The following is an 8,651-nucleotide window of genomic DNA, read 5'->3' on the forward strand; positions in this document are numbered from 1 at the left end:
TACAGGACATAAAACCATGGAAAATTAAACAGTAATAGCAGCTAGGGTTCAAAGGAAGGCAATGCTGCAAGGCCACATGATTAGTGGCCAAATGAGTTAATTATACTGAAAATATCTATGAAAGTTCCAAGACAGAAGAATCATTTCACATTGGAGCTTTACAGAGGCAGTGACAATTGAGCAAAGTCTTTTAGGGTAGGAGGGATATGGATAAATGGAGGATGGGCATTTAAAGCCTTAAAATTCCTTCTGTTAGTTTTTTTAAAAGGAAGCTGTTTGGGTAATTTATGTGGGTGATCTGAGCTATCCATGACCAAGCATACTGATATCAGCTTAAAACCGTCTTCTGCCCCTCATTCTTTTTTCTTGTTCCCTAAATGGCCAGCAGACTGGTATGTGTTGGGGGAAGGAAGCAGTGGTCAAGAAATGGAAAAGGATCAGAGAATAAAGAAAATCCTCCTGGGATACATGATAGTGGTTATGTTTAATTTTATATCTCAACATGGATCAGTGTTGAAACAGACCCTACTTACAACATACAATTTACAGCCAATTTAAAACCTAATGATTATCCCTCTTCTATCAAGAGTAATGTGTTTTAAAAAGGGCTGTGGTGCCTATGCAGAATTGTGACAACTAGAGCCCAAGGATATTGAAAGAGAAATTGCTCCAGCATGCCTGGTGATCAGGGACTAAGTGATGAAGATAGAAGATAATCACTTATCATTTACAATTGCAGTAAATGAATTCAGAAGCAAAAAAAAAAAAATAGGCTTGACACCTGGGCAATTAAATTCTTAATAATAAACTAGTGATGACACTTGACTGTATTGAATATGTTGAAGGAACACAATAAAGCCCATTTCTACCTAAGTTGCAGATGGTACTTGCCTTTAAGCTATTAAATTCAAAGATGCAGTTTGTCCCCAGGAAATCAAGCATCCTCCCCACCTTCTGAGTTCTCCACTCCATGCTGGCTGAGTTTTTATTCTAAACACTTGCTTGAGCATTTTGGAGAATCTTCTTCTCAACAGGATGTTGGTGCCTGAGCAGAGAAGAAAATTGTTCCATTTCCAACTCAAAGGTGGTTGCATTTACATAAGCTCCTCTTTCATTTAAATCTATCTTAATCCTTAAGGATTTAGTAGTTGAAATGCAAAATGCATTATTTTAATAAATGAAAAAACCATAAGAGACAACAAATAGTATAGAGGAAGAATTTTAACACATCACCCCCCACTTTTTTTATTTTCATGTTGTCTTGCCTAAAAGTAATGTTGTTTCAAGATATTTGTAGTTTCCAATAAAAAGTTGAAATAAAAATTTATATATATTATATATATTTATATATTATATATAAAATAATGAGGACACAATTTCATCTGAAAGGACAATGTAATCATTTTAATCTTATTTTTCTAAGTCAAGAGCATTCTGAAAAAAATTTCAGTTTGATGGTCAAGTTGAAAGACAACTAGTCTACATTATCACTCCAACAAAGACATTAAACTATAGTTAATTGTTAGTGGAATGGGTTTTGAGAACATGGCTGATGTAGTTTTTTTCTTCCTAGAGTAATATGCAAGAATTTATTCTGCATGTTGAATGGCTTAGTTGAAAGGTCTTAAAAATTTCCTCCCCGGTGAGATACTAATTACCACCAGTTCTGCACCAGAGGACTTGCCCACAGAGTAGAGACAAGGCAAAAGCTCTTGGTTTGCATCTATTTCTAAATTTATTTGTTTTTCACTTAATTGAGCCTAGTTCTCCTTGGGTATGTTGGAGAATGTATGGATTGTAATTTGATTTAGTTTTTTGCATAGTATCACTAATATCCTTATTTGCACAAATTTTTTCTTTATAATATTTTTTTCTTCTATGCATAGGGTGCTATGTTTAAGTACTGTGAACAAAAGAGGGCTATGTAATAAACCTGACAAACTCAGGGTGTCTACATGGTAAGACTGACAAGCTCAGTGACGAAAAGGAACCACACAAGATGGTTGGATCACAAATTAACAGCGCAGGTGGGCAGGTAGTTGTATTCCAGAACTCTACCTTTGTTAGCATAGGTCAGTTTTACTCTAAGTGAGCCTTTCCTATTTTTCTTATGTATCTAGGATAACATACCTTTTCTTATGCATCAAAGGCACAATTGCAGGCACCAACACAGAAGACCGCCAGAGCTGGAGATCACAGAACCCCTCATTGTTATCTTGTTCCCTGTATACTATCTCTATGTGCTGTAAGTGTGAATTATTAACTACTCTGTACCCACCAGTGTAAAAGAAGTATGTGCTCTCCATTCTGCTTTTTTTTTTAAAAAAAAAAAGATTTTATTTATTTAAGAGAGAGGGGAAGGGAGGGAGAAAGAGAGAAAAGAGAAACCTCAATGTGCGGTTGACTCTTGTGCACCTCCCTACTGGGGACCTGGCCCGCAACCCAGGCATGTGCCCTGACTGGGAATCAAACCGGTGTGCCTTTGGTTCACAGGCCAGCACTCAATCTACTGAGCCACACCAGACAGACCTCCATTTTGCTTTTTATTGAATCCTTGAGAGTTCTCCCCACTTTACTATCTCCTGCCTCCTTCATCTACCACCAGTGGAGATCTTGTACCTTCCTCATATTTTCTCCTTTGATTCAAAGTGCATAAAAGGGATTGCAAAACTGCCATTCTCCAGGGCATTTTCTCAATCCATTGAGATCTTGCTTCTGGGCATATTCTCAAAAATTTGGCTCAAACTCTTATAGAACTTTTCTATAGGTTTGGAAAACCTGCGTGCTGTGTTTTCCAAACCTATAAACTTTCACTTGTATTTGAGTTCCTTGGTTCTGAATTCTTTTCTTAGCTGAACTCAAGGACTGAGGTCTGCCATTCTTTCTTATGGTTATTACAGCTACCGTATTTGCATTATAATGCTAATAAGGGGGAAGGAAGTGGAGTAATGGCCTTTTTTCACTCAGGATAAGCAAAACTGTCCACTAATAAACATTATTGGCAATACCAAAGTCACTAGAATCTTAAAATTACATTTATTTTTCTTTGATAGTACTTATTGTAAGCTATAGAGTAAAGGATATACAAAGTACTCAAATTTGCAGGTTATACTTTTTTTGCAAGTTAGAAAAAAAATCTATGAATTTCCACTAGACTAGTCTGGTACCTTAGCAATGGATCATATGGTTTCCTTTTGTCACTAAGCTAAATGTAAGTAGTGAAAATGATATGGTATAGGCAGTTAAACAGGCATAAGCAGAGTAGGAATGATAGGCCAGGTATGGAATGTCACCAGGGCAGAAAGCCCCGGGTGCCTAGCAATGGTTAAAACTGGGAAGACAAGTTTCGTAGGGTGGGAGCTCACCTCCAGGGTGACCTTTTTCTCCCTTAGCTTATCGTTGGTCCCGTGGTTCAGACCCTCCCCTGACCTTTCCTCCCTCAATGTCACTAGTCATGCATGCAGTAGACTCCCTTAGAGGAAAAACAAGGAGGCCAGAGAATAGTCTCATATGACTCCCATACAAGCCCTTGCAGGACCACTCCCTTAAGCATCAAGCCCTTAAGACAATGAAGTTCTGATCCACATTAAATAATCTTAGGAACAAAGCCTCGGGTCTGCTCTCCACAGGGATAGAATTTTGGTCCAACTGGAGATGACATCTAGGCCTCAGTTGTGTTTCAGCTCCAGGCCCAGAGAAGCAGCAAGGCCAGGCAGGGTGATGCCATGGCTGACTTTAGGACCAGCTGCAATGACTAATGACCCCCTGCCCTGGCACCGACCTATCGGTGGAGACCACAGCACCGAGGTGACATACCTGGAAAGCTGATGAATAGTTTACTGAGATCCTACCCTGAGACCTCCAGGTTAAAGCCCTTAAGACAAAGGACCTAGCTCTTGCGTGCTCTCTCTCTCTCTCTCTCACACACACACACACACACACATGCACGCAAACATGCACACATACGCACACACATGCACACACACATGCCTTTCCCCACCCCATTTCCTCAGGTGTACTGTCTCTGAAGCATGTCTGTGCCTTTCCCTCTCTCCTTCCTCAAGGCATGTTACCTTAGCTTTCTTTCTCCTAACCGCCAAGGTCCTTTCTTTTGCCTCCCAGCTGGCTCACTTCCACAGCTCACTTCTACCCCTGTGACTTTCTAAATAAACTTTCACTTGTATTTGAGTTCCTTGGTTCTGAATTCTTTTCTTAGCTGAACTCAAGGACTGAGGTCTAACATTTGGTGCCATTTCACTGTCAACAAAAAGAAGTAACATTTATTTTTCACCTACTAAGTGTCAAGCACCTATTTAAATATTATCTCATTTAATTGTACCACAGTCCTATGTAGGTATTATGAACCTTATGAAAACTCAAGATGGCTATGATAATGTCAAGATATCCCATAAAAAAGTACCAGTCACTTTTTTTGTAGACTGTTTTTCAAAGTGTGGCCCATATGTGTTTCTGGGTGGTCCAAAATGCAGACCAGCTCGGTCCCGATAGTCTCACAGCTTGTATCAGGATAAGGGTCTAGCGCAAACTGCCTCTGCTTACCCCCACAAACTCCATTTTGAGGCTCTTTATCCCACCCCTCAGCTTGCTCCAGGCCTATTAGTCTTTTCTTTCCTAGAAGAGGAAGAGCTCTTTCTAAGCACAGGGCTTGTCCATTTAGTTTCTTTGTGGGGGTAAAGAAGGAATTCTCCTCTCCCCTCTTATTCTTTAGGTCTGGGCTTTAAGTATCACCTCCATGGAAGGTCTCAAAGAATCATTCCTATTTTAGTGGGTTCTCTCCCATATTTTTTTTTAACATTGCACTATTTCCTCCAAAGAATTTATTGTAATTTTAAGTGTGTTGTTTATAGTATGTTAAGTGAAAAGAGAACTCAATAATATATCTGGGACTAACACAGTGCTTTGCACTAAGTTCTCTGTTGAATAAATGAACAGGGTAACATTGACTTTGAGGGAATTTATTTGGGAAATTCTCAAAGTCTGAGAATATTATTACCAAGGCAGTGCTAGCCTGAATGAAGTAATATGAATTCAGCTCTATACTGAAATTAGGAAGCTTATTCTCAGGGCTATAAAATAAGAAACATGAGTGGAAAATCATGCAGACATAATCATGTGCAGAATCCAGGTTTAATGCCTTCTCCCTTTGAGCATGAAATAGTAGTGCTCCACTATGCTTCATTAGAAACCAGTACGGTTGAGTGGGTGAATTGAATGGACAATGGTGCTCTGCCCAGATCCCTTTGAGCACCCACACTCCTACCCCCTTAACTTTTCTTTTGCTTCCCAAAGTCAGCACCTGAGATTCTTTTCTGAAAGATTGAGCCTGGGCTGCTAGAGGCTGCTTTGTTGGCAGCAGAGAGAGTAGGGGAGGTCTGGTTATTACCACCCACCCTTTCCCTAACCTGTGACTGAAAGGCTGGGGACTATGAAAGTCCCAGCCTCCTCCCCTCAGGACAAGAGTCCCTGACTTGATCAGGCTGGAGCCATGCTGGCTGGATGCACCATTGTTTGACTTCCTCCTCTTCTATGTCCCTGCTGGTCCCTCTTCCTTAGAAATTTCTCCTGGGAGCATTGCCTTAATAAGTCACATGTGCTCAAATGCTGGAAACCTCCTCTTAAGGTCTAGTTTTTGAGAACTAATCTTAAGACAGTGGGACAGAGGTACTTGGAATTTCCCCTTTTCATCAATAAGCACACATTGACTATTGCATTCTGGAGAAAGAGAATATTCCAAGAAGAGAAAACTGCAAAATAAAGATATAGCCATGGAAGTGAACAGCTGTCCAAGTAGTTTAATGTGGTTAGAGTGAAGGTGCATTGGGGACAGGGAATGACAGTTGAAGATGCAGCTGGGAAGTGTCACTTGGGGCCAGATTATGATAGGCATTTAAGAAATTAAAAAAAGAAAAAAACCCAACAAATAAATCAAGCCCTTATTATGTGCTTTCCATTTAATCCTCATAAAAACCTTATGAAGGAGAGACTTATTATCCCCATCTTGTAGCTAAGAGAATAAACTTAAAAAGGTTGTTTAGGGACACCTAGTAAAAGAGCTGGGGTCTAAATCCAGGTTTGTCTGACTTCCAAGTGCAAGGGTTTGTCTATATAATAGCAGAAAGTGGGAAGTAAAATATCCTTAACCAATAGCTCTGGTGCAAAGCCTAGATTGGACTTGGGGGAGATATAAGGCGCAGACTCCACACTGAGCACATTCCCATCTCTATTGCAGTAGTCTTTTTGAAGCAATGATGAGGGGCTTGGACCAGAGCAATGGTGATGGGGACATGAAGAAACTGGATGATTTAAACGCATCTGCTCTGCCCTAGCTCAGTGGTTGGAATGCCATCCCAATTTGCCAAGTTTGTGGGTTCTATCCCCAGTCAGGGCACATACAAAAATCAACCAATGAATGCATAAATAAGTAGAACAAACCAATGCTTCTCTTCTCAAAAAATCAATTAAAACAATTTAAACACATCTGTTCTTCTTAAAACTCAATTGCAATACCCAGGCCAGACTACTGATTTGATTCAGCTCTAGGTCACAAATGTATTCCTACCTGAGTTAGAGGACAATGGGCAAGAACTTAATCACTCATTAAATGTTTGTTCAACATTTGCTATATTATAAGGAACTGTGCTGGGTAATACCAATTAGAAGACATTAATGGAAATATATCTCAAAGTCTGTGCACTCTTACTGAGTCAGTAACCCTTTGAGGTTGTATCAGAACCAATGGATATTCAGAAAACAAAACATGGATATGTTTCTTGTTTTGTTAAGGTTGTTTAAAGCCATAAAAATCATAAAGATTATGAGCTCTTATTCTAATTTCAAAGGGACAACTAAGAACCTATTCCCATTGCTTTTTCTATAGCCAAATTCTTAAGTATATATACTAAAAATGTACCTTCTAATAGACTTTGCCCATGATCAATATTCCTTGAGAAATATTGTGGCTGGTTTAATCAAGGTTTTGTAAAAAAACAAAAACCCCCAATTAAAATGGTTTTAAATATACATATTACTATAGGATTCAGAAGACTGCTGCTTTTAAAATAAACCTGGCTTAAGTGTTTAAAAAAATAAGTGTTTAAAGAATTTATCCCACATGTACTTAAGCATGTGTGATATAATCTACTTACAAATATCGTTCAGAATCTTTATAGTAGTAAAGAATTGTAAAGAACCTGAAAAGCCCATTAACTGATGAATAGCTATGTAAAATATGGTATATCCATTCAGTGGACGGTTACACAGCGGTTAAATGAATTAGGTGGCTCTATAGGTATTAATATAGCTGTAAGATATATTGAGGGGAAAAAACAGTACAGAACAGTGTATTTATTATAATTTATGTTTAAAAAGGGGATGATTAAAAACATGCACCCACACAAATTTACGCATGTAGTTGGGTTACACACTATTTCTGTACCACAGGCAAGACGAAAATGAGGTTTAAGTGGGTGGCAGTCAGATGAGTAAAGAACATTTCATTGTATATTCCTTCATTTTTTAAGAAAAAAACTCTCAAAATAGTGTATTTTTTCTTCCTTGAAGGATAAAAAGTTTCAAACGTGTTTATCCTTGGGAGAAGGGTTTTTAGTTTTCATTTAACACCATTTCATTGATTTTCTGACATATACAGTAATTTTTATTTAAAATGATTTAACTGGCAATAGGATTATAGGGCTTTTTTCTCTTTATGCTTCCTTATAATTAAGGAAGCACAGTCCACTTTATTATTTTTTAAAAAGCTGTTGCTGGCCACCTTTTTCTGTTTCGGAGACATTATTACCAGGGTCATGACCTGCAGAGGTCAATTCTCTCCTAAGGTTTATTGATTGTAACCTTTCTGGAAAGTTTGAACCCAACTTCACTGATTTAAAATATGCCTTTTGCCCTGTAATTCACCTGTTTGTCATTTCTTCAAGTTTTAGTAAAATGCTTATGAAATACTTGGCCTTTTCACAAGCATTTTTCATGCTTCTTAAGGGCACGATTTCCTAGGCCCAGACTCTTGTTCATTGAGAGTAGGCAATACAATGCTTTGTTCTCTTAATTAAAGTAACAGAAGCAAATAGTATAAAGAACCGGCAGAGAGAAATTTTGCAGTGTGAAGATTCAAACACAAAGCCACGCTTCTGAAACGTAGTTGGTGAGAAATGACTTGTTTCTCTAATTCACCAGGTCTCTCCAAAGTGTACTACTATTTCACTTGTTTATCTGATCCCTGATTTTGAAGGATCAGTGTAATTTACAGAATCAAATTAACAGGCTATTTTACACAAATGGGTGACAGAGATGAACACATTTTGGAGATAATTTAGCGTATATTGATTTTCCACTTGTACCTCCTAGTTCTTAAAACACATACTTTGTTCAAAAAATTCTACATGAAATTATCTTTATGCTTCCAATTATTTGCTCTTCTGAAGATCTGTTTAACTCATTTCATATTCTCCTTTTGGCTTAAGTGGAAAGAAGGTAATGATGGAAGAAGCCAAGGGAGGAGTAGAGCATGCTTCTCTGTCAGCCTTCTAAGCTCCTTCTAGCATCCTTTACGGCAGGTTTTTAACAGCAGGGAACTGCTGGTTATATAGCTGGTACATATTCAAACTTCCTTTATA

This window comes from Pteronotus mesoamericanus, unplaced genomic scaffold, assembly GCF_021234165.1.
Source record: "Pteronotus mesoamericanus isolate MK-2021 breed Mesoamerican mustached bat unplaced genomic scaffold, CSHL_Meso_final contig_98, whole genome shotgun sequence".
Taxonomy (NCBI): Eukaryota; Metazoa; Chordata; class Mammalia; order Chiroptera; family Mormoopidae; genus Pteronotus; species Pteronotus mesoamericanus.